We start from the raw sequence: 26,648 nt of genomic DNA, 5'->3' as shown, positions 1-26,648 counted from the left end.
ATGATGATGATGATGATGATGATGATGATGATGATGTTATTATTATTATTATTATTATCATTATTATTATTATTATTATTATTATTATTATTATTAATAGTAGTAGTAGTAGTAGTAGTAGTAGTAGTAGTAGTAGTAGTAGTAGTAGTAGTAGTAGTAGTAGCAGCAGCAGTAGTAGTAGTAGTAGTAGTAGTAGTAGTAGTAGTAGTAGTAGTAGTAGTGGTAGTAGTGTGTGTTTGTGTGTGTGTATTTTCCGTCGGACCTTACAAACTTAACGGAATTACTGCTATGTGGATAGAATGAGGTTAAAAACATCGACCCCATTTGAGAAAAAAAAAATCCGTCGCTTTGCATACAAGGCAAGTGTGTTTTACCAATTGAGCTATCAAAACTCCTCAATTATCAACTATCCTTGAATAGAAAAGTAGATTTTATTTCAATAGCATTTTTAACAATGTAGTGTGAGAAAACACGGTTTTATTTTTCATTTTGACCAGAAAACTTTTATTTCAAATACCGATATTAAGATGACATTAGTTTGCATTTTTAAAGTCCTACACCTGCTATATGTGCATGGCTATTGCACATTTTCGGCCGTTTTTTTAAAGAACACAGTACGTGCTATTTGGTAAACATTGCACATACTGTGACATTAAAAACACCCAGTTTTAGTATTGCCCAATCTGGTAGTAATGAGTCTGTTCAGGGAGATTGATTCGTGTGTCTGATAGATATAATAGTAGAGTAGTCTTTCATAGTCAATCAGAAACAAGCTGGACTTACACCGGTATCAATGGTCAATTTCGATCGCTCTGCATGTGAAGCAAGTGCTCTACCAATTGAGCTATCTGACCCCCATAGTAGTAATAGGTTTTTAAATCGGACAGAGATAGTGATTACGATACAAACCTGAGGCTTCATTCTCAGTTGAGGAAGGCTGATTTTCAGGAAATGTCATTACCTATTTCAAGTATTTACTATTATATTTTATAAAAAACTACTTTCTGCATCTATATCATTCGAATCGTTAAAAACTTACTATTAATTTTGGTATTAAGATACATCATTATCACCCATCTTTCTCTTTTGATGCTATGCGTTTAGGTAAAATTCTCATAGCATCCGCCAGCCGGATATAACGTACCAACACACAAACTATTGTGTAACCTTGAACGTTTGTAGTCTGATTGATAGAATTTAATGAAAACTATTCATTAAAACGACATTCTAAAACAATATCAAAGAGCTGATTGACGTCAATTTTTCTTTCCCTCTATAAACTCGATGTGCACGATATTATAAAACTAGTATGACACACATAACATCTCAGAATCATTTTGTGGCCTAGTTAATCCCAAAGAAAACGTAACACGAAACCGTTCAGTCACCCAATTGCCTAAACACGAGCTACCTTGTATTTATTAGCTGGCATTCCAACAATTTATTTCTCTGTAACCGCATTACGAATATAGATCTTTGGGTGCCAAATCAATCAAATTTTCTTATTCTGTTCTCAAAAAAAGTAGGTAACAAGTACTTTCCTCTTCTTTTGTTTTCACTTGAGGAGAGGGCAAGGCGTGCTGCAGTGTTGTGATTCTTCTTCTTCTTCTTCTTCTTCTTCTTCTTCTTCTTCTTCTTCTTCTTATTCTTCTTCTTCTTCTTCTTCTTCATTATCATCATCATCATCATCACCTTCTTCTAATACTCTTGCCCTTCCTTTCACTCCAGCCTCTTCTTGCCATCTCCTTGTTGTATTATTACACTTTCTTTCACTCTTACCATCTTTTCTTATTTTTGTTGTATTCTTACTCTGCCTTTTACTCCAACTCTTCTTATCTTCTTCTTCTATCTTCTTCTTGTTGTACTCTCGCCCTTCCTTCTCCTCCAAATATTGTGGGACATTGCTTTATTGGCGTAATCTCGGGTTTTGGCCGTAGTAATAACAATATTATGTCAGAAAAATGTCCATCTGAGTTCAAGAAATTGAATTGACAAGGTGATTTTTATTGCACTTTTTATATAATATATTTTTGTTTAAAATCTGTGTGGGATAATAATGCTCAATAAGCGTCTTAATTGATTTCTATGAAAAGCATCTATTTTGATTTCGTCAGTTATGGTAATGCACATGTGCCTGAATTATACAACACGACAGGATAGAATTGTATAAATACTCAAAACCACGGCGGAGAAGCAGTGATAATAAAGAGATTTGACTTTGAAAAAAAGATTAAATGTATTTTTTTCTATGGCAAAACAAGACTAAGAAGTTCCATGATTTAACGTTCCAAATTTATCCTTCAGATCCATTAGAGTCATGTAGCCGGAGTTCTCTACCCATTGAACTATCGGGACCGCTTCAGTTTTATAGTCTCTACTTAAGAGTTCGAGGTCCTTTGATGTACAGTATCTCATGGCTTTTGATGCCATCCGATTGGTCAATTTGGATCTACCAAGTAAACCTGGTGTGAGAATTGCATGCTCCAAGCATGGAGGGGGTTTCCAAAAATAGAATTAAACACATCAATCTTGGATAGAGCCCATACTGGCACAGGGAACTCTCTTATAGTATGATTTATTAATATGAAGAACAGTCTCTCTACTTTATGGTCAATGTAAGTAATTAATTGACGTTTTAATGAGTTGTCTTCTAATTGTGTTTAATCTAAAGATCCAATTATCTTAAAACCATACTGTATATAATATATGATATACAAGTATAGGTGAATGCATATACATGCTCTTAGTAACATTTAACTCACGTGATACTGTTTGAAGTGGTTGCTTGAAAAAACATTCTCAAAAATTATTCGGTATTAGCAAACAGGCAAATATTGAGGCAATATAGCGATCATATTATAGTTTATTTGAACTTCCATGTCGAAATGCCTCTAACGTAGTCATACTATCCAAGGTAAACATTCTATTGTTTGAATTGAACCGTTTAAGAATTACTTACGAACTGCAAACATGTGATACTTAACACGACTGTTACACGCCAATCAAAAGAGACGTGAAAATGCAACTATGTTAAGTATCAGTTAAAACATAACTCTTTAATACATTTGCACAGTGAGATGTAAATGTCTCTAGATTTCTATTACATTAAATTTCTTTGGATAGAATGTCAATTAGAAAAACGATAAAGTAAATAATGTTGTAAGATCATTGTTATTTTATTTAGATAGTAATAAATATAATATAATGACGGTATAGCTTCATACAAAAAAGACTGCGGTTGTACTCTGAAAAAAAATGTATTTAACATTTTGGTCAAAAAACTCATCCTTCAAATATCGACCGAGCATAATTATCCTTATCTGGGCAAAAGCTCTCAACTTTAAGACATCGCAAAGTCCCAGGTTTGAGAGTTTTTAACAACATAAGTGACGTTTAAATCGACGAATTATCGGAGGACATGTTTTCCGGGCAAAATTTCACAAACGTGTTTTTTCCTAGTACCGACATAGTGGTATCAGCATCTACCGTTACTACAACAATCGGCATCATCCAATTCTCATTCTATCCTTAGGCTGAATAATTCATTTGTCTCCAAGGTGAAGGAGTCTGCACCAAGAGGGTTATTGGCAAAGGGAGAAAGTCTATTACATCGTCGCTTTCTAAGGAAAGGTCTTTAAGTCATAATATTATTCTATAATTAATTCTGAGTAAAGCCATCACAATAGGGAAGAAAAGTCGTGACATCACACCTTCTTTGTGGACAAAGATTTCTACTGTTCCCACTTGTATTATATCTAGATCGATTTTCAGACTACATCTTCACAAAATGTCCTGCCTCCTTATCATATTATGAATGTTTTTTTCTCTGTGTTTCATAAGATGGGTATGCAGTGCTTTTTCTACCTCAAAATAAAGTTTAATGTCATGCTCCTTCATTGACACTGGCCATCCGTGTCTCTCTCAGTAACACAGAAGCGCAGTGGGCTTTTGTGCTAATACAGTTGTCTAATTCTAGCTTGCCATGACATCACAAATTGTTCTTTACTCGGAATTTCTGTGTTAACACAGTCTGTAGTCAGTTTTTAAAAATTCCATCTATGCATGGACTTCATCAAATTGTTCTTTTGGGACGTTTCGGCTCTCATCGTATCAAATTCACGGATATTGTTGTCTTCACGAGCTTTTGATTTTAGCATGGATTAAGCAAGATTGTATTTCATCCACTGGAAAATTGATGTAATTTGCAAATTGGGGGAAATTGAAATGAATATTGAATGTCATTATATTTTACTTTCAGCATTCACAAAATATTTGCGGATATTCACAATGTCGGAAGTAAATGCATGATTGTGATATAGCATATTTGTCTCTTGCATTAATTTAAAGCCTATCAAAGTCTTGGGGCAAATTATTGATAAACTTCGTTTTTATTTATTTGTCACCTAATAATTAGGACAATCTTTACTCTTAAAGTTATATATATATAAGTGTCCTTCGTGTTCATGATAGGGGTAGCATATTGTAATACCTGTCTCTCTATATCCATTGTGTTTCCCCTGTCTAGTACTAGTACTAGAATGGAGTTATATTATTTTTAGGCCCGAAAGTTGGAAAATGTGCTTGAATTTTCATCTGCTTAAAACAAATTTTGACCAAAAACAACTTGTGATGTAAAAGAATACAAACTCAATGTCATTAAGTTTGAAATAAGATAATGTTCCGTCATTTTCTTGTGTCAAAAAAGATCTTCAAAATTTTAATTTTAACCTCGCAGTGGAAAGGAATGTAACCACGCCCTTTGCCGTTAACACCAATATAACAATAAGTAAGACTGTTAGAACGATCATCAATGCATGATCAATAAAACAATAATGACAGTGATTTTGTGTATTTTATCTCATATATCGATTTCTGTCTTGTTTGTATCTTTTTTCCATACAACTTCTCTCTCTCCCATCATCCTTTCTCGCTCTGTCTCCGTCCTCCCTTCCACGACTCCATTTTTTTCTACCATACAACTATCTCTCTCTCACACACACTCTCTCTCTCTTTCTCCCTCTCTCTCTCTCTCTCTCTCTCTCTCTCTCTCTCTCTCTCTCTCCTCTACTTTACTCAACTCTTTACTCTCACTCCCACACAAACACACAGAGAGAGAGAGAGAGAGAGGGGGGGGGGGGGAGGGTAAAGAGAGAGAGCGAGAGAGCAAGAGAGAGCAACAAACGCTACATCCTCAAGACGAGATCTTGCAACAATTTTATGTTTGTTTGTTTTTTCGATGGTACAATATTTGTGGACATGTCATATTTCATGTCGTGAGCGCCCAAGCTGTGGGTTCCACTCAAACAATAGAGTGTTTATCTTGGATAGTATGACTAAGTTAGAGGCATTTCGACATGGAAGTTCAAATAATATGATCGCTATATTGCCTCCATATTTGCCTGTTTGTGTGTGAGTGTGTGTGTGTGTGTGTTTGTGTGTGTGTTTGGGTGAGGCATTGTTCCTACTTTCCTACTAAAACAATGACGGTATGCTTAACAAAGGGCATTGGAAGGATACATCTTAATCTATCTGTTGCATTGCGTTAATGAATTGATTTTTAAGAAGAATTATACTGGCGGCCGTGGATCAGACCGATACCATACAATAGACATGTAAATGGGACCCATCACTTAAGTATCGTAACAGTATTGTTATCCGTGTAAACCAGATGTTGAAATGTGACTAGAAAATCAAAAATTTCGTATAGACATAAAATATGAATCTCTCGAACTTTAAGAAGAGGTTTTCGTTCTTCCCATAAATAAATGATAAAAGTTTAAGCCAAGTTCCAAATTGTTACCACAAATTTAACCAGTCAGCTATTTTCGTATATCATGTAATAACAATTTAATGAGCTAAAGAGGATTTTTTTTTATATTAGAGATAATATAAATAGTATCAAATCGCCCAGCACGCACGTGGACTTTTCTGTTTGCACAAGTCCGGACTTAACTATCCTGTATTTTTTGAGTTTTAAACTATACCAAAAATAGTCAGGAAAAAACAAACAAATATAAAGCAACCAACCAAACAAACAAACAAACCAAAAATGCAAACAAAAGTCGTAAATCTGCACAAAGCATTGTACAAATTCTGTTACATGCTTCATCGAAGGAAATGAATCTGCTCAGGAAATCGACTGCTTTTAGTTCATCGATCTTCACTCTATGTTCTCTTTGCAACTTTGCACCCGACGATGGTTTGCATGAAGCATCATTTGAAACCACTTTTAGTCCTTTATTCGGAGGACAGGACAAGGTAATAAAGAACGCTTGTGAATAATGTATGGTATCCTATTTCATTTTATGATTGTTTGTCGCTTGAAGGCCTGATTTATTCTCAGTCAAATAAAGTCGATACAAAACTTTAAAGTGGTAATTTTTTCTAATTCCAAATTGTAATTCTGTGGGATATCCATGAAAAAATCAAACATCCTATTAATGCTCGATTATCTCGCTCACCATATTCGGGTGAAAATACACGGGAGGCAATAACGTTTTGGTTTTATCTTTTTAAATGTGTTTATGCTTGTTGTTATTTTTATATTCTTTTTTTTCTTTGAGTACCAGACTCTCAGACAAAAGTGCTTAGTTCCGCCACCATTTTATCTTAACATAAAGTTGCGAACATAGGCTCATTTTTAAAACCGTATAATGGGCGGCTATCCAAATCACGGCGGCGCATCTACTTTACTTCTTGACTTTTTAGTCCTAGATTTTAGTTTTCTTGACAAGATAAGGGTCATTTCAATTTCTGTTTTTTTTTTTTAACAGTACGCTAGTATTGTGACGTAAGTGGTTGGAAGATAAAGAATATTTCACGAGTGTGAAATTGATTTTTTATTTATTTATTTATTTGGGGTGGGGGGGGGGGGGGGGGGGGGGGGGGGGGGTGGGGAGGATTCAGTACTGATAAACGTGTAGCGCGGTAATATTGGGTTCGATCAGGTATTCATTTTCTTCCCCCCCCCCCCCCACTATTCTTCATCCCTGTCTTTCGGTAGTAAACTGGTCTTTTGGTATAAAATCAATGCGAACTATTTAGGTACTAGCAAACGATTGTTGCCTTTTCATGATTAGAAACCGGGCTTGAATTTGACTCTATTAATTGAAAAACGCTCCTACGTCGACATTCAATGACATTGACAAAAATAGCACGAATTATTACTACTACCTACACTTACCACACTTTATTGTCATCTAATGCTGGTTGATAGAGTTGTCCATCTGTTACCATCACCCTAATAGACTATTAACTCTATTAGTCCTCTTCAGGCGGGTTTCGGTCGTACTGTAACTTGATATAGCATTGTTTCCACCAAGAGTGCCCAAATTAAAACGTCAATATTTATTATTCATTTGGTTTTAACTCAATACATAGTCCAAGAAAGCTTATTTTTGCATTTAAAGGGTTAATCAACATAGATTATTATGAACGGCAATTACAATGCTGACATAATCTGGCAATAGTCTACACATTTTTTTCCATTTTCGCTTCTGAATATCGAGCTATTAAAATGGACACGAGCTCGTCAAATGATGTGAAATCTGATGTTTGACAAGATGAGAGTCATTTTATTCATCCTTATGACAAACGGGGGTCGTTTTAATCCATCAATATTTGTAGCAAAAGCTTTCTGACCAAAATAAGAATAAATCTATTTGTCAGAGCACCGTAGATTGCTATTGGCTATATAATCACCACATGTTACGCCCATAATCCAACCAAAATTGCATACTAACTGTCTACAGCTGGATAACATTTTTTTCTCTAAATCGAGTCCTTTGTTTGGAACAAATTTCGGATTAGTTTCATTTGAAGCCCGATTGGTATCTCTGAAACTGTCTTTTTTCTGATGACAGCTTCTGTCGGTTGTGTTGGGGAGAACACGCAAATAGTGAGCGATTTTACATCTATTGCTCAACAAAATATAGATAGAACAAAATTGACGTCACTCAAATATTTGTTATTGCTTTTAGCCAGCCATTACTAAATTGTATCAATCAGAAAGACTATAAACTATCAAGGTTACACATAGATGTGTGTGTTGGTACGTTATACCCTGTTGGCGGAATGTTATGAGTAAATTACCTTAGCGCACAGCATCAATAGTTTTTCTAGCATTCGAGCTGAGCTGTAAAACTATCACTTTCCTTTAAAAATAATATTATGTACAATATTTTCAACTTTCTTCTCTTTACAATGAAGTTCTACCAAGTCATGATAAGCACAGAGTCCCAGGAAAAGGAATGCCACACTCAAATAGATACCAAGTATTAATAAACTAAATGAGGAGTAATACAATAAAAAGGTGAAAAATAATTTTATAATTTTTTATGAGCTTTTTTTATTTAGCGCAATATCCACTAAACGTGCTTAAAGCGCTTTATAAAGGGTCCCTAACCAACAGCAATACGTAACATGTAGAACGAGACACTGTTAACGGCCAGGTTCTCATTTTACATCTGAGTACGGTGAGAGAATGTGAGTAAAGAGGCTTTTCAAAGGACTCAACTATGCGCCGAGCGAGGCTTGAACCCAGGACCTTCCGATCCGAAAGCGAGTGTCATACCACAAAACCACATAGCCAAACAAGATATCACTCTTTAACTTTCGTTAGAAGATAAATGCCAGGGTCCAGGCAAAAACAAATTGTCTTTTTCCAGTTCAAGAAAAATAGGAACGTAGAAGAGAAAATAGACATAGAAGATAAAAGAACTCGACAAGTGACCTCTTTTATCCACAATGGAAGTCAAGGGTTTATACTTACAAAGAGGCTTCAGATTGTTTCAATACGCTTCAATAGTCGTAACGTCACTTCCTTCGTAATGACGCATAGTAACTTAGCAACTGGTTCTAAACATTCGGAACAATGGCGGACGCCCTTATGAAATACTTCTCCGACGAGCATAAACGTGTATCCAGAGGATAAAAACATTATGAATATGATCATGTTTTTGACTTTTATACATTCTGATCACATGTCATGTGAAAAAGATCTACCCAGCATGAAGAATAAAAAGTACCGATTTTCTTTGTTTAGAACCAAGCTGCTCGTTGCTGGACGGATGTGACATCAGACTATTGAATCCAATTACACAATCTTGCCAAAGTGATTTGGAAGCTGGGTCTACTAGATCTGGCGGAAAGAAATGTTTTGTTCGGAACGAAACGCGACAAATAGGAAAAATAAAATTTGAAATGGCTTAATTTGAAAACTAGGTCAGAAAAATAACAATTTGACTGCTTTACATTTTTTTATTTATAACAATTTGACTACCAGTGAAAATGGAGGACGAAGAAGAGGAAGACAAAGGAAAGTTTAGATGGACAATATCAAGGAATCTACAGGAATGTAGATGGAAGAACTCTCGGAGAAAGCCAACAATAGAGAAGAATGGAGGAAAGTTGTGAGAGCTGCATCCCATGTATCCCCACGATAATCATCAGACATGGGATGAATGAATGAAAAAACGAAAATTGTATAACTTCAACCAGTTCTTGACATTTCACTCTTCATAATCAAACTTGACACTTAAATGTACTAAAAAGTCATGACTAGGGATAATAACTTTTTTTTAATGTCTGAGAGAGACGAGAGAAAAAACGGAAGAGGATAATGAGCAGAATGCCTGGGATTCGTTACGTCTTGTGTTACAAAACACATAGAAAAAAAGCCCATTAAAAAAGATCCTGTTACCTTCCATCACTCACTTCCCAAGGGCGAATTAGTGTCGAGGGAGAACAACAATATCAAAACAGATGACGTTTTATTGATTAGATGTGATGGCAACGAGGTAAACAAGAAGAGGATTTTTATCAACTGTGACACCGAATACATCCTGTAGCTCATTAAAGCTTTAGAGTTTACATTATTACATTTTAACACAAATTTCTGAACCCACCAACTCAAAACGGTATTATATTGGCGTGAGTAATCCATCAGAGCAATAAGGCTCATAGAGCTGGAGTTTATCCCAGTTTCTCTCGAATGAAACGTACTATAACAATTGCTTGCTACCCTTTGGATAGCACGCAAGTCTAACAGACACAGCTACCCAATCGGAAAATCATCTCGGATTCACCCGGGATCAATCTATGTCCTTTTGGTTATGAAGCAAGTGCTCTCCAACCCGGCTATTGAAGCCCAATATCGGCTTGATGCGAATGCTAAAAGGTGAAATTAAAGTTGAAATAACCAGAAACACGAAATTTTGAGATTATTTACTTCATGGGACTACTTTTATTCAACTCAAGCAAACACATAAACGTAATCCAAACTTCAAATTGTTTAAAAATATAAATTCAATCGCCAGAATTAATATCACTGGTCACATTTGAGCTAGTTAGGTCAAACTTATCGAGGGCAACTTCAGGGGACATACTCGTAGTTTTACTATCAACGTTGGTACATTGTTGGGAGTTCCGATATCTCAGTTTGTTGACCACTCGCTTCACACACAAAGGGACCGGTATCGATCGAAACTGAGTGGAGTCGAGTTTGTTTTTTCTGTACACCCTGTCCACCCAGCAGTGATTGGGTAGCTGGGTTTGTTGGATCTGTCGCAAATACTTTGCGTCATATCCAAAGGGTAGAATGCAATGCAAAAAGGACACTGAACAGGCGATATGTACGATATGAAATGAAAACTTGGTTTATATGACCTGGTGCAGAAATAAATGAAGTATTGAGCGTGGTGAATACATTGGAATGCGCAATGTTGATATTCATATATGTTTTCTTTCTTTATTGTTGCTCAAAACCCTTCTTCAGCCCACAGCAAGAATTTAAAAAAACAAAAACATAGAGACATTTCTTTTTTTAAAAACCAGATAGACGGCAAGAAATAATTTCTCTTTTAAGTAATGTATCTATGTTTTTATTGTGTTGTTGATGGCTGGAGAAAGGTATTGAGACCAAAACATTCGGTGTTTGGTATTTTCTTCTTTGAAAGTGTTATACTCATTTTTGTTGAATACTTGTGGGTCACACATTGCGTTTCTTAATGTTTCCAAGCGTCTCCTTGAACTATCGATTGCTTCACGAGGACACAGTCGAAATAATTTTTATGCTCCCCGGGTAAGTGAGTTCAGAGAAAATAGAAAAGAGATAGAAATCCTCACCCATTCACACTTGATGTCCCTCGTGTATCAATGATGAATGAGGCTGACTTGCAACTGATATTGACAGAGGAATGATGCCGACAGGGTATGGTGAGACGTTTACTTATTTTCAGGTCTGATAACTCAAATTGTTAGGGGTTTGTTGTTATGGAAATACTCTCAAACCATCGCAAAAATGTTGTTCATTACAGAGCTGTTAAACAAGACAATAAATGCGTTTGGCTTTGAGATGTGCAAATATGATCACGTCGGTTCCTATGTTAACTCTCTCCTTACCAATCCTTTTCAGCATTTTCCCAAAATGAAAGGCTTACCCAGCATAAAAAAATGATTTTTAAAAAACTAAAACAAGCTCTCAACAAAACAACTTTATTTTCTTATTTATCAAACAAAGATCATTCTTCAAAGTTTGTGATGTTCAAAATAAATCTGAATAAGAAAAATGTAAATTGTGACGATTTTGCTGTAGATGGTGAGCAGAGGGTTAAGATAAAATCCGCCGAGATTGTAAATGGCATTTGAAATTATTTTATTGCAAGACATTTAATATGAAGTTTCGGTTTTCCCTCTTTTCAAATCATGAAATTTAAAAAAAAATAATTTAAAAACATGATCTTTACTGTAGCCCAAAGTCCACTAAATGTGATCGACGCGTTTTACAAGGGGTCCAAATCTAACAACAACACCTCTAGGACATAAAATGACTCATCTGCTGTACTCTGGAAAAAAACATATTTTTCTAATTTTAGCCCCACAAAAGTGTCCTTCAAATATCGATTGATTAAGATGACTTTCATCTTGTCAAAAGTCTCAATCACGTGACCTTTTGAAGTGTTAAGACTTTCAGACAAACTGGAGAGAATCTTAATCAATTGATCAGTTGATGTAAATGTTTTCTGGTTAGAATGAAACAAATATGTTTTGCCATTGTATAGCAGAGTGCACAGAGAATGAAAAAGAGATGTGTATCGAATATTGATTTGATTAATTGAAATGTGTAGCTATACACACAATTCAATGACCGTGCACTTGTTTACCTTCACACATTTCACGTTGTTTGGAATTTCTTATCATTGTGTTGAAAGGTTTATGAATATTTATTGCTTCTTTTTCCAATACAACAGGAATTCATTTCTTTCTTATTGGGATTCATTCTAAAACAGAACACGGAACTCTTTCATACAGACTGATGCGATCAATGGAATCAATTGTAGTTTTTATCAACTACATATGATTTTACGATAGTATAACTTGTGCTGTCATGTTCCAAGTTGTTTAGAAATCTTCTACCCTTTCCTTTGATAAAGCATGAGGTTATTTTGTATAAGGCCGAGATGTGACAAGAGTGAAAGATTTATTTAGTCTAGACGAAGTTGAAATGTTTGATATTCCAACCAACTTGCCTTTTACTTGTTAAATACAAAAACAACCACTCTCTCATAGTATTAGACGCAAAAAAAAAAAACAGAAAAAGAAAACAATTTAATATTAATTTGAATAATTTTAAACAAAAAGAAAAGAAAACCGGAGCCGGGTCTAGATACCTTGTTTGTTTTTTTTTTCTTTTATACCCTTTTAAACGTTGCTTGCTACCGTTCGAGCCATGGGTATGAATCAAATATATTTTGTGTTCTTGTAATATGTCAGTTGACCAGTAGCTCAAGGGTTTACTTCCTGATGTGAGTGGCGCAAATTTGCGTCATTAGAAAAGACTCTTTTGTCACATTACCTCACCCTACTCGGGTGTAAAATGTGTACCTGGCCGTTAACAGCGTTGTCTTTGCCGAAAAGAATTGTAATATTGCCTACTCTCATCATGTCTCGATATACATGTTAAGTGTTGTTGTTAGCTAGGGAGCCCATTTTAAAACGCTATGAGCAGGCATAGTAGAGATTGCTCTGTAGACAGAATGCCGATGACGAGTCTATCGTCCTCGGTTGTTTCCCTTATCGCATAAACTTTTTCTTTATGTTTACAGATTTTAAGCTTAAAAACACCATTCAAAGTGTATAAGATAGATACTCATTTTTATAACCATCTTTGACTGCTCCAAAGCCTTAAAGTCTTTTTCACAGTGATGAAAATATTTCTCAGCATTTCTTAATTTTTATGGTTACCTAATAGTACGGCTATGCGGTCTTGTGGTATGACACTCGCTTTCGGATAGGAAGGTCTTGGGTTCAAGCCTCGCTCGGCGCATAGTTAAGTCCTCGGAGAAGGCTCTTTATTCACATTCTCTAACCGTACTCATGTGTCAAATTAGTACCTGGCCGTTAACAGCTTTGTCTCTGTCCGAAAAAAATTGTAATATCGCCCAACAGGCGCCATGTCCCGTCCTAAATGTTAAATGTTGTAAAGCGCTTTGAGCACGTTTCGTGGATATTGCGCTATATAAAAGCTTTAAAAAAAATGTTTCGATAAATGAATTTTGGAGTGTCTAACTCACAAGTCTTAGTGTACGCGGGGTTTTTTTTCCATCACCCTCAGTCCATCCAGCACTGATGGGTACCTGACAGAGAGTACTTTGCGATAAACAAGTGGGTAGTAAGTTTTTGTAACTGTCCGTTTAACACGACAGAGACAAAAATAAACATCAAAGCCATAGCTGTCATAGCTTCAAACGGACCATTTTCCCTAAGAGGTCAAGATTAAAAGAACAGTTTGTTTTGGGTTTGTTTTTTGGGTTTTGGTTTTTACTTCTTGTTTTTTTTTTTTTGTTTTGGTTTTTTTGTTTGGAGGGGAGGGGGTGCTATAATTACACTATAATTACGTCGTTTTTACACATACCTTTATTTTCAAAACGCAACCCTACAGTGCCGCTCAAAATACAAGTCGTTTAGTTTTTGCGTCACTTCATCTCTTTGCTCATTCTCCCGCAACCCCCCCCCCCCCCCCTTTTTTTTTTTTTCTTTCTCCCACCCACACCCAATCCCATGCGTAAAATAAGAAGTGAGCAGAGATGAAATTCAAATAATAAAGAGAAATGAAATGAAAATGGGGAGGGAGGATAAATCTCAATGTCGGCTTGGAATCATGATAGTGAGGTATTGCGTGGGAGAGGCAATAAATAGGGGAATTCCCTTACAGTTAATCCTTTACGCGTTGGATTCGATTCTACTATAACTCAGCCTCATATCTTATCGGTTTAACCAAGATATCAATAAATGGCGATGCGACTCGAGCTTCACTGAATCCCAAATATCCATGTTTGCATTTTTAATCTGATTGTGTATGGTTGCAATTATGATTTGGAGAAATTTCCGTCTCACGGTTAAACGATTTAAACCCAAATCAAATTATCATTATTTTTCGCCACACACACACACAAAAAAAAGAGATGTTATCGATAGCTCTTTGGCAATAAGATAGAACAAGAGAGCTTTACAGTGAAATCAATTCATTGTCTCAATTTTTTTTTCTTTTCTTTTTTTTAAGTTTATTTTTTTTATTTTTTTATTTTTTATTTTTTGCCTTTTCTTACAATAAGACGATTGCCAAGCAATTAGATCCCATCCGGTTCAAATGTCATTTGTTTTAATTTTATATTTCGTTATAATTTATTTTGAAAATTTCTTAAAATCTTAGATATCTCAGAAAATGAGATTTTAGTTCCATTTTTCTTTCAATAGCAGGAACGAAATTGACGTCACTCAACCCTTTGGTATTGCTTTTAGCCAGCCAATTATATGAGTAGTTATCACTAAATAGTATCAATCAGACTATAATAGTTTAAGGTTACACATAGTTTGGTGTTTTGGAACGTTTTATCCGGCTGGCGGGTGCTATAAACGTTTTGGCTAGACGCATAGCATCAATATTGTATTATTTTATTATTACCAGTTCCGATCCATAAATCTCATGAATTTATCCCGCTTTTTATAATGTTAAATGATCAATTGCAAGTACTCGCAAGCATTTATATAGGAAGCTAATCTAGTTCAAAAGGACTTCACGCCAAATCTTACAGACCCAGCTTCTCAATACGTTTCAACAGTAATGACGTCACTTCCCTCGTAATGACGCATGGTAACTTAGTAACTGGCTCTAAACTATCGAAACGATGGCGGACGCCCTTATGAAATATTTCTCCGACGAGCATAAATGCGTATCCAGAGGAAAAAAAAACATTATAAATCTGATCGTGTTTTGACTTTTACACATTCTGATCACAAGACATGAAAAAATCTAACAAACAGGCTGAGTGGACAGAGTAACAGAATAATAAAATCTCAACTGCTCCTTGGATCAATAGAAATAACGAAATTGACTCGACTCTTTGCTTTTGTTTTAGCCATTTATATGAGCAGTTCTCATTAAATTGTATTCATCCGACTACAAACGTTCAAGGTGACACGTAGTTTAATTATGCTGGAACATTATATCCGGCTGGCGAATCAATCGTCTGAATGATATAATTTAGTGAGAAGTAATCACAAACAGGCTGTCTAAAAATAGTAACAAAAGAGATGAGTTACGTCAACGTTTTTCCTTCAATAGCAAGTACTTGCTACCATTTAGATAGGAAGCTAATACATTGCAAAAGTACTTCCTACCTGGTCTTACAGACCTAGATTCTCAATCAATGCTGGATGGACAAAGAAACATTATTTTACAAATATCTGAATTTCAACCGGGATCAATAGATAGTTTGAGCTCGGCTTAGAAGCTCACAACATTGCTATCCGGAAGTATAACGGACCAACTCAGAAAACTATGTGTATCCATGAACTTTTATAGATAGTATGCACTTGGCTTAGAAGTTCACAACATTGCCATCCGGAAGTATAACGGACCAACACATAAAACTATGTGTATCCATGGACTTTTATAGACTGGTTTATAAGATAGTATGCAGATGACGTCAGTCAGGCCTTTGTTATTGTTTTTGCCATCCGCGTTTGTGAGTCGTTCTCACTAAACTGTATTAACCAGACTATAAAAGTTCATGGTTACACAGAGTTTGTGTGTTGGTCCGTTATACTTCCGGATGGCAATGTTGTGAACTCCTTGGCCAAGCGCATTCTATCTATAGTCCAGTGAGAATTACTCATAAAACGCGGATGGCAAAAACAATAACAAAGACTCGATTGACGTCAACTTCATTCTATCTATAGTCAGGATAATACAGTTTAGTGAGAATTACTCATAAACGTGGATGGCAAAAAAAAAACAATAACAAAGGCCTGACGTCATCTTCGTTCTATCTATAGATAGTATGCGCTTGGCTAAGAAGCTCATAACATTGCCATCCGGAAGTATAACGAACCAACACACAAAACTGTGTGTATCCATGAACGTTTATAGTCAGGTTAATACAGTTCAGTGAGCATTTCTCATAAACGCGGTTTGCAAAAAACAAAAACAAAGACCTGAGTGACGTCATCTTCGAACTATCTATAGATAGAATGCGGTTGGCCAAGGAGTTCACAACATTGCCATCCGGAAGTATAACGGACCAACACACAAACTCTGTGTAACCATGAACTTTTATAGTCTGGTTAATAGATAGTATGCAGATGACATCACTCGGGCCTTTGTTATTGTTTTTGCCATCCGCGTTTGTGAGTTGTTCTCACTAAACTGATTTAACCAGACTATAAAATTTCATGGTTACACAGAGTTTGTGTGTTGGTCCGTTATACTTCCGGATGGCAATGTTGTGAACTCCTTGGCCAAGCGCATTCTATCTATACAGTTTAGTGAGAACAACTCACAAACGCGGATGGCAAAAACAAAAACAAAGACCTGAGTGACGTCATCTTCGAACTATCTATACGAAACTCTTTGCTTATGAAGCAAACTCTACACCACCTGAGCTATTTGAGTTTCTTCTTCTAAATTATTAGTAGATGTGAAACATACCCAAGTAAGTAGGGGTAAAGGTTGGAATGAAGGTAAACACTGCTGAGTGCCAGGAGAGAGTCATTCGTCAATAAATCGGGATTTCCATATCTCACATGATTTTCATGAGTAGGATTGACATTCATTCGTTTTGGTTTTATGCTTGAATATTATATTATAGATGGAACAAAATTGACGTTTTCTCAGCTCTCTGTTATTGGTTTTAGACAGTCATTTTTATCTTAAGTTCTCACTAAATTCTATCAATCACACTATAAACGTTTAAGGGTACACATAGTTTTGTGTGTCGGTACGTTATATCCGGCTGGCTGATATTGTGAGGGTTTTTTTTAGCAAAATGCATAGCATCATTTGGTTTGCTTTCATCCAGGTGGCTCACGATAGCTCAATGGGGATGATCTTTATTACCTTTCCATGTGCTCGAGGTCATGGGTCACATTGCAAACTGTGCTCAAAATGACCCACATAGTGAATGTTGTTCACAGTTTGAGAAATATCCTACGTCACAATTGATCAATTTGCTAAGCATGACTCCTGGATATATTAACAACTTTCATAATCAAAGCAGATTTATTGAGAAATATCCAATCGTTGTACAACAATAAGTCGTGTTGTCGATGACAAGATTAAATGAAAACATGAATATAGCAATGGGACCGAGATTGATCCCAGTGAAGTTGAGGGGTTTCTTTTCTCACCCTCCTGTCCCGCGGTGATTAGGTAGCTGGGATTCTTAGATCTGACGGAGAGTACCTTGCAATAGACTAGCGTCCTATCTAAAGGGTAGGAAGCAATTCCTATTGTTCGTCTTACGCTATAGAAACCGGGATAAACTCCAGCTCCAAAAACTTAATGGCTCTGAAGGACTACTTTTTGTTCTTTGATCCAGTGCTTTGAACTTTGTTGTTTGCATTTTTCAGAAGGTGGGGGGGGGGGGGGCAGGTGACTGATATTTACTGACCATTAATCTGATATCAATATCAAGAGAGTCCACTGATTTAGACACTGCTTGCGGGGCAGCGAGGTTTGAGAGTCTCTGCCAAGATGAGGGACTTTTAATTCGATAGATAATTTAAGGATGAGTTTTCTGGCCAATTTTATACATACGTGTTTTCAACATTTCAACATTTGTGTTATAATCCGTGATAGATGTTACTTTATTATTCAAATAGAATCAAATATTTCTCACTTCACACAAGAACGATGACATATATATCATTACAAAAAAATTGACACGAAATCCTAGCCATTACACCCATCTGTTACGCTATCTACAGCCATTAAAAGAAGGTTTTTGTGCCATTAATCATTGACATCTACGTCACTTTTTATACATTCTTTCACAAATTCAAAAATAAAACAGTTTAAACTGTCAATAAATAGAATGATACTTTAAAAGAGAGATTAATTTCATGAATGAGATCAAACGTGCAATAGGCCTGATAAATGGAAGTAAAAGGGTTAGAACATGTACGTAATATAAATTTATTTGCGTGTAGATTGCTCTGATCTCGTTTACATTCATAAAGCGTGAGTGTTGGTTTTCATTTGATATTTCCAAAATAAATTCGTCATCATCATCATCATCATCATCATCATCATCATCATCATCATCATCATCATCATCATCATCATCATCATAATCATTGCCGTTTTCACCCTGGGTCAGGGTATAGGCCATAGACAAACAGTTTCCATCCTTCTCTATCCCGCGCTAACTTTTTTAACTCGTTCAAACTCTTTGGTCGCCTAAGCTAAAAAAAAAAGAGATTTGATTTGTCCGTGTGTACAGGGGCAATGAGTTTTACGGAAGGGGTGTTAACCCTTCGACAATCTCTAACCTGGAGGGCCGGGGGACTCACACACACCATTGATTGAATAACTTGATTTCCATGACCAAAGCCCTTCGCATTCATTTATAAAGAACGTTAGAAGGAACCAAAATTCTTTTTATGATGTATCATATTAACTTTTACGTGCCCTTTTTTATAGTGATGCATTCTGCCGTCTTAAGACAATGGGTTGCATGTTTGGAAAAGAAAACATTCATTTCTACAGGGGAGTCAAAAAAAACTGTTTGCTCCTATATCATTTAATAATTTTTAATTTATATATCTTATTTTAGTAATAAAACATTTGTCCATTCACTTTGAGTCACGAAACCCAAAGACAGAAATACTCGTTCGGCTCAAAATTATGGCAGTGTAAATAACTCAATTAGACCGAATTACAGAGATGCGACCCTTGTCCTTGTCGGCAGCAATGACTATTTCCATCATTGCCCATAGCTGGGCATTCATTCGCACTAAACTTGAGTGGATTATAGCCCTAGAACTCATTACAACATTATGTGACCTACTGCCTCAAAACGGCATTATGTTTGATTTTGATGCTAAAAATTTAATATTTTGATATAAAAATGTATGAGACTTCGGTTCGATTTTTATAGTTTATTAGGGAGAATTAATCTGATTTATTAACATGACAAAAACTTAAATTTCACATTTCTGGTTAATTTGTCTTTAAAGCCCCTTTAAGACATCTGATTCAACCCGACTTGATACTTTTTTGAGGCGAAGGGTCACATGACGTTGAATTTTGTTATTATTACAACACATCAATATTGTAGTAACTTCAGATTATAGTGCTAAATATCTTACTCAATCCTCTCCGAGCCAGCTGACACTCGAAGCGATGCAAGGGATCCCCACCTGGTCCTGTCAGCTGTTATTCTTGGGGCCACCTCAAGGGACAGACTTCTCTGCTTTAATTCCCATTCCACGATACGTCCTCGTGTCCCCTTGGGACGGCCTCGCTTCCTCTTTCCTTGGGGTGTCCATCGCAGAACTTTCCTTTTCAATGTTTCGTTAGTTTTGCGACAGATATGCCCAAACGATTGCCATCTTCTCCTTTTAATAAGACTCTCCAGAGACTCCACCAACGCTCTGGCTCTCAGATCATCCTTTGAAATTGTATTCGGTTAGAAAATCTTGAAAAATCTCACTCATAACTAATTCTGTCCTACTTTGAAAAAACACATGTTTTAAAATTTGGCAAAAAATGACTCGGCCAGTTAATATCGATCGATTAAAATGAGCCAAATCTCGTCAAGACACAACGTCGGGACTAGAAATTTACACGATCTCTGTCACCTATCCGGCAACTGATCATGCTTAACATTGCTTGATTTTTAAACCAGACGAGACACCTTACCACTGAGCCACCAAATAACGCCTTCATAGTATAATCTATTTTTTTTCTTTCAGGTTCATCTCTTCCCCTTTTAGGAGTAATAAAAGTAGAGAAGGATCACACGGCCAATCTCACAAGCCCATTGGTAAGTAAATGCATTTCTTTGACAATGTTCTTAATGAAACGATGAAAAGTACTTTTAAAGTTAACCAATACTGGTCAATCACTTCAACCTTGACCATTCAACCTTTATTAATCAACATTTAACATTGGATAAACAAACACATAGGTAAATAAAACTATCGCATTTTTACATCATTCAATTATAAATCATGATAGATGAATAATTAATTTTTTTTTATTCGTCCTCATATATTTTTCTTTAGAGCCTATCTCAAATAAAATACGAAAATAAACCAGGTGTCAGCCGCAGTGCAGCGTTGCAAAATAAGAATTAGGGGCTAAGATTCTTGCTCAAGAAAAAACAATATGCCGAATCGGGTCCGGACCCGGTATCCCGCGTGGAAGTGCAAAATCTTACCATTCAACCATCTCGCCCCGATGATACCAGAGTCCCATAAAAATAAATGAATATAATTCCCTTTATTCACCCCCAACGGGAAATTTGCCTTTGGTTCTATTTCAAGGGAATGCTGGAATAACCCAGGCGTCAGATCAGTAATGAGGGAAATCTAGATTTGAAAAAAGAAATCAGGTTTGCCATTTATGGGTTATCCAATCCAGTTACTCCCTTTCCTATCGATTTACGGATGATCACCGGGCCATTTCCTCATTCAACAAGGCGATGATAGCCAATTTCTGTCTGCTTTCGGTTGGAAAGTAGAGAGGGGAATGGACCCCGACGAGCAAAAATGTTAAGGCTATTTGTCTGATAGGAGTGCCATCAGGGTAGCACTCAACACAATAGAAAGAACGAAGTTGACGTCACTCAGCTCTTTGTTATTATTTTTAGACAGCCCTTTTGGTGATAGTTCTCAATAAATTATATAAATCTCAGACTATAAACGTTCAAGGTTACGCATAGTTTTGTATGCATTTTATGCAGCTCTCGGATGTTGTGTGTATTTTACCTCAACGCATAGCTCCAATAAACGTTCAAAGTAACAAATAGTTTTGCGTGTGGTACGTTATACCCGGATGACGGATGTTGTGAGCATTTTTTCTAAATGCATAGCATCAATACTTACGGTACGTAAGAATTTTGTTCTCACCCCCCCCCCCCTCTCCCTACCTTCCTCTTGTCCATCCGATAATATTGAGCTACCCAAAGAAAACAGTCTCACAGGTGTCGTCATGTGTCGCGATGGAATTCCTTCATCAATATAATATGTCGAAATATTGTGACAAATAATCACAGTGGGACTGATCAATTTTGGTGCTTGGCATGTAAGGTAGCGATGCCTAAGGCCAATTGATGATATAGATAGTATGCAGATGACGTCACTCAGGCCTTTGTTATTGCTTTTGCCATCCGCGTTTGTGAATTGTTCTCACTAAACTGTATTAACCAGACTATAAAAGTTCATGGTTACACAGAGTTTGTGTGTTGGTCCGTTATACTTCCGTATGGCAATGTTGTGAACTCCTTGGCCAAGCGCATTCTCTCTATATGTTTTAGCAAAATGCTAACCCACCATACCCATCCCACCAATACACAAAACTATGCCTCTCCTTAAAAGTTTATAGTCTGATTGACAGAATTTAGTGAGAATTAATCACCCAGCCTATGATCTACAAACAAAAATAGAGGTCAGAGTGGCGTCAACATCATTATTCTCTACAGTTTAGCTTAATCCAGTTTATGTAGTGTTATACGAACACTAAGAATTGCTTTCCTTCCTTTGTATTGGACGCTAAGTGAAAAACGTCCCACTAAATCAAACAGTCTAGTAATTGCTGAGTGGACAGTGGGAAGATATCAAACTACTTTTATCGAGTTAAAAAGACTTTTTAGCAAGTTTACCACCTATGTAAGGTATTTAACAAAAAAGCATGAATATATCAGTTTTTAAGAAAAGTAATGTAAGCCCTTATCTCTTGATAGCTTAAGACATGTTCCGTGTTGTATGTTTTGTTCTTTAAAAAAAACCATAATACCCTACAAACCTGTTCTATTTATTGTTGTTCAATACTTTTACAGTAATCACGTTTACCTATTTCTATTCCGTTCATTTTTTGGCATCTTTGTGTTGATTGACTCAATGTGCAACTCAAGGTTAGTTAATATACGCCAGTCACCACATGCCTGACTATCAACAAATAGCATGTGTGTTTAGGGTTATTCTTTTTTACTTCCACAAATCATAAGAAAAGCCAAATCAACTATTGAGAAGAAAGAGCATTAAAACGCTTCAACAGTCGTATCGTCACTTCCCTCGTATTGACGCATGGTAACTTAGTAACTGGCTCTAAACTATCGGAACAATGGCGCGCCCTTATGAAATATTTCTCCAACGAGCATAAAAGCGTATCCAGAGGTAAAAACAAAAACATTATAAATCTGATCATGTTTTGACTTTTACACATTCTGGTCACAAGACATATGAAAAGTTCTAGCCAGCATGAAGAATAAAAGTACAGATTTTCTTTGTTTAGAACTACGATCGCCGCCGTTCCTGGGCGACGTGACATCCGACTATTGAATCCAATTGACGCTTTTCGTTTTAGTCAACTCGATGTCCATATCAACAGGTTCTTGTTTGCTATAGAATAACAGTTAATAGTAGTAATCAACGTGTTCTTTTTTGAAGGTCTGATAATACATGTTTATGGGCTCACTGTTGTAATGGAAGTTATCTCAAACCAATGCAAAAATTACGCCATCACAGCTGTGTTCGATCACGTCCATATGTGCGTTTGGTTATTAGATCTGCATATATATACAGGCACCTCGATGGTAACAAGCATTACACAAACGTTGTGTATATTTAATTAGTCGTGATTTCTTAATTTTATTATTATGGTAAAAACAAATCAACTATCGAGACTGCAAAAGACAACACAATGCAGTAATGGTGTAACGTTGATCGCATTTCACGGTTACCGAAAAGTGAAAACAGGCCAGTTCACCTTCTGTTACCTAACAATCTCTGCTCTAAGTCAGTAAAAGGTCTGAAAATATATGATGAATTCACTTCATAGAACATTTATTTCCGATTTTTTTATATAAGGTTATTCAAAATGATTCATCGATTCCTCCAACATATATGGGATATTGTATAGATAAGTACCACGTCTTTGAACTGATGTCCACAAATTAAAGACCCAAATTGCAAATTGGGGCTTCGAAAAAGATTTAATAAAATTCAAATTACAAAGTCATTTTGAGCACATGTAAAATGCACGGCTTGCCAACACAATGCATAATTATTAAATTTCCTCTTTGAACTAATCATGAAATGGAAAGACCAGGTTTCAGAGTTTTTTCCATGGATGGGTCGTTTAAAATTTGAAAGACAAGTATTCTGGCCAATTTTTAAATACTTGTCTTTCCAGAGAACGGCAATTAATTAAATTTAGCTTTTATATAGAATATTATCCACTAAATATGCGCAGAGCGCATTGCCATTGGCAACATTTTAACATTTAGGACGGGACATGACGCTTGTTAGGGGATTTTACAATTTTTTTCGGACAGAGACAACGCTGTTAACGGCCAGGTACACATTTTACACCCGAGTAATGGTGAGAGAATGTGAGTAAAGAGCCTTCTCCAAGGACTCAACTATGCGCCGAGCGAGGCTCGAACCCAGGACCTTCCTATCCGAAAGCGAGTGTCATACCAATAGACCAAATGGTTAATTGAACTTCCTGTCAGTAAAACTTTATAAAATATTCTTTAATTTGATGTGTACTTTAGGTGTATATCTTCATTGCTTCCCAGCTTGTGGCCCTTTGAAATTTGATGAAATCAGTGTACATAACCCTGTACATTAATGTGATTCACTCTTAATTGACATGAGACGCAACTGCTCAGAGAAGCTCTTGAGACGCGTATCATATGGTTTGTTTAGAATATGCGACTGTATCTCCTTCACATCGATAATGAAAATCCGAAAGGTAGATGCTTCAAACACTTTATCTCCGACGCTTTCATGGTTTTAAGGATGATTTTTGCTGCAGATGCATCTCAAAAGGATGATCTGATTTGATCTTGTTCCCTTTATGATATGAATATGATCATGGCTTGTGAATTAGTGAACATTATCAAGCAATTAATAATGTTATCAACCTTATCGTATTTAAATCTGGATACAGGTTTTTTTGTTTTATTACAATGCTCTTAATCCCGATAGCACCGGTTGAAATTTTCAAAACGAATTATCATAGATATCACCGAGTCAGACAGACACAAGATGGACTGTAGGGTTAATATAATATAATGTTTGTACATTCTAAATCATAATACAAACCAATTATAGTGTTCTACGATGTAATAAAATTTATATGTGAATATTCGCTTGTCGAAGTGAGTCACAGACTGTTCCAAGAAATAGTGACGTCACTTGTACGTGTTTCCGTACTCATGGAGAGTCAATCCAAGTGTTGAGGGTTTATGGAATATGGTAAAGCATTCGACACACAAGCAAAGACACCGGTAATGGTTCAAAGTAGAGTCGAGTTGTTTTTGTTTTTGTTTTTTTTTGTTTTTTTGTTTTTTTAAAATAACTTCTGACCACTCCATTCGCCATCCGGCAATTAGTTAGATTGGTAAGTAAGATTTGACGGAGAGAACTGAACAATAAACTAGCGTCACATCAAGGGTATGAGAACAGACTGCCGTTCTCTTGAAAAACACATATTTGAAAATTTGGCCAGAAAACTCGTCCTTCAAATATCGATCGATTTAAATGACTCTCATCTTGGCAAAAACTCTCAAACCGGGGACTTCGCCGAAGAACCGGGTTTGAGAGTTTTTGCCAAGATGAGAGTCATTTAAATCAATCGATATTTGAAGAACGAGTTTTCTGGCCAAATTTTTTAATATGTGTTTTTCAAGAGTACAGCAGTTTAGTACTGTCTGTTGAACCAGTTAAACATTAAACGCTGTTCTGCGGAAAACACGTATTTAAAAATTTATCCAGATAAAACTCCCTTTAAATAACGATCGATTCACAGATGGTAGCACACTCGCTTCACACGCAAAGATACATAGATTGACCCCGGATTCAGTCGAGATTTTTTTCTGACCGGCACTCCCCTCCCCTCCCCCACCCCCTTTCGCCCAGCAGTGATAGTGTAGCTGTTTCTGATGGATCTGATGAAAAGTAGTTTGCGTCCTATCCAAAAGATCGAAAGCAATTGCTATGGTCCGTTCTAGGCTATAGAAACCGGGATAAACTCCGGCTCTAAGAATCTAATGACTTTGAAGGACAACTTTTAACTGGCACTCCACACCCGACAGCTAGCTATAGATTATTTATTGTTACCTTTTAATAATCCTAGGACCAAGTGAAAACGGATATTAGTCTACTTTCTTCAACTCTCTCTCTCTCTCCACACACACACACACACACACACACAAACACACTTTCCACCAGGACACTTATCGTCATTAAATTTTCTGACACCTCTCTCTCTCTCTCTCTCTCTCTCTCTCTCTCTCTCTCTCTCTCTCTCTCTCTATCTCTCTCACTCTCTAAATCTCTCTCTGTCTCTCCTATCTCCCCCCCCCCCCCTCCCTCGCATCGATCTCCAATGATCAGCGGCCAATCATGTCCCCGTCTAACGACACAGCTATGACCAATTGCCAGTTTATGGGCACGCGTGATGAGAATTTCAAGAGGTTCAGTCATTTTGTCAGGTTGTTGGTATTCTACGCTATTGGGCCCACCTCAACCCCCCCCCCCCCCTACCCCAACTCTCTCTCTCGCTCTCTCTCTCTCTCTCTATCTCTCTATCTATCTATCTCTCTCTCTCTCTCTCTCTCTCTCTCTCTCTCTCTCTCTCTCTCTCTCTCTCTCTCTCTCTCTCTTTCTTTCTTTCTTTGGGGTGGGGAGATGGAGCGTAAAACATACTATAATGGTATTCTCCCTAAAGTACTTTGCTCTCACCGCCACCTCTCCCTTCTCTTTCCTGCCCGTTTCCCCTGCACTGCCTTCCTCTGATAAAAAAAAACGCGTATAAAAAAGTTAGCGGCCAAAAACTCGTCCTGCAAATATCGATCGATTAAAATGACTCATCATTTCAGAAACTTTCAAATCTTGGACTTCACAGAAATTTTCTGGCCAAAATTTTAATGACGTGCTTTTTTGTACAGCTATGTGGACTAGTGGTATGACACTCGTTTTCGGGTCGGACAGTTCAGGTGTTCGAGTCCCGAGCGGCGCATAGCTGAGTCTTTGGGAAAGGCTCTTTACTCACATTCTCTCACCGTACTCAGGTGTGAATTAGTACCTGGCCGTTTACACCGTTGTCTCTGCTCGAAAAAAAATGTAATATCGCCTAG

The 26,648-nt window shown here is 36.6% G+C and overlaps 1 protein-coding gene across 1 annotated transcript in view; it reads left to right on the top strand.

Annotated features, from left to right (window-relative positions):
* Nucleotides 1-26,648, top strand: part of LOC144959409 (uncharacterized) — a 69,879-nt gene that overhangs the window by 13,233 nt on the left and 29,998 nt on the right. The window contains exon 2 of the mRNA XM_078891991.1: nt 20,254-20,324. The gene's annotated coding sequence lies outside the window, so the exon portion shown is untranslated. The remainder of the gene's footprint in view (nt 1-20,253; nt 20,325-26,648) is intronic.

The sequence above is a fragment of the Berghia stephanieae genome, chromosome 1 (genome assembly GCF_034508935.2).
Source record: "Berghia stephanieae isolate SIO BIC M18660-M18661 chromosome 1, UCSD_Bste_1.3, whole genome shotgun sequence".
Taxonomy (NCBI): Eukaryota; Metazoa; Mollusca; class Gastropoda; order Nudibranchia; family Aeolidiidae; genus Berghia; species Berghia stephanieae.
The sequence above is the reverse complement of the archived record's forward strand: the minus strand, read 5'-3'. Positions and strand labels throughout refer to the sequence as shown.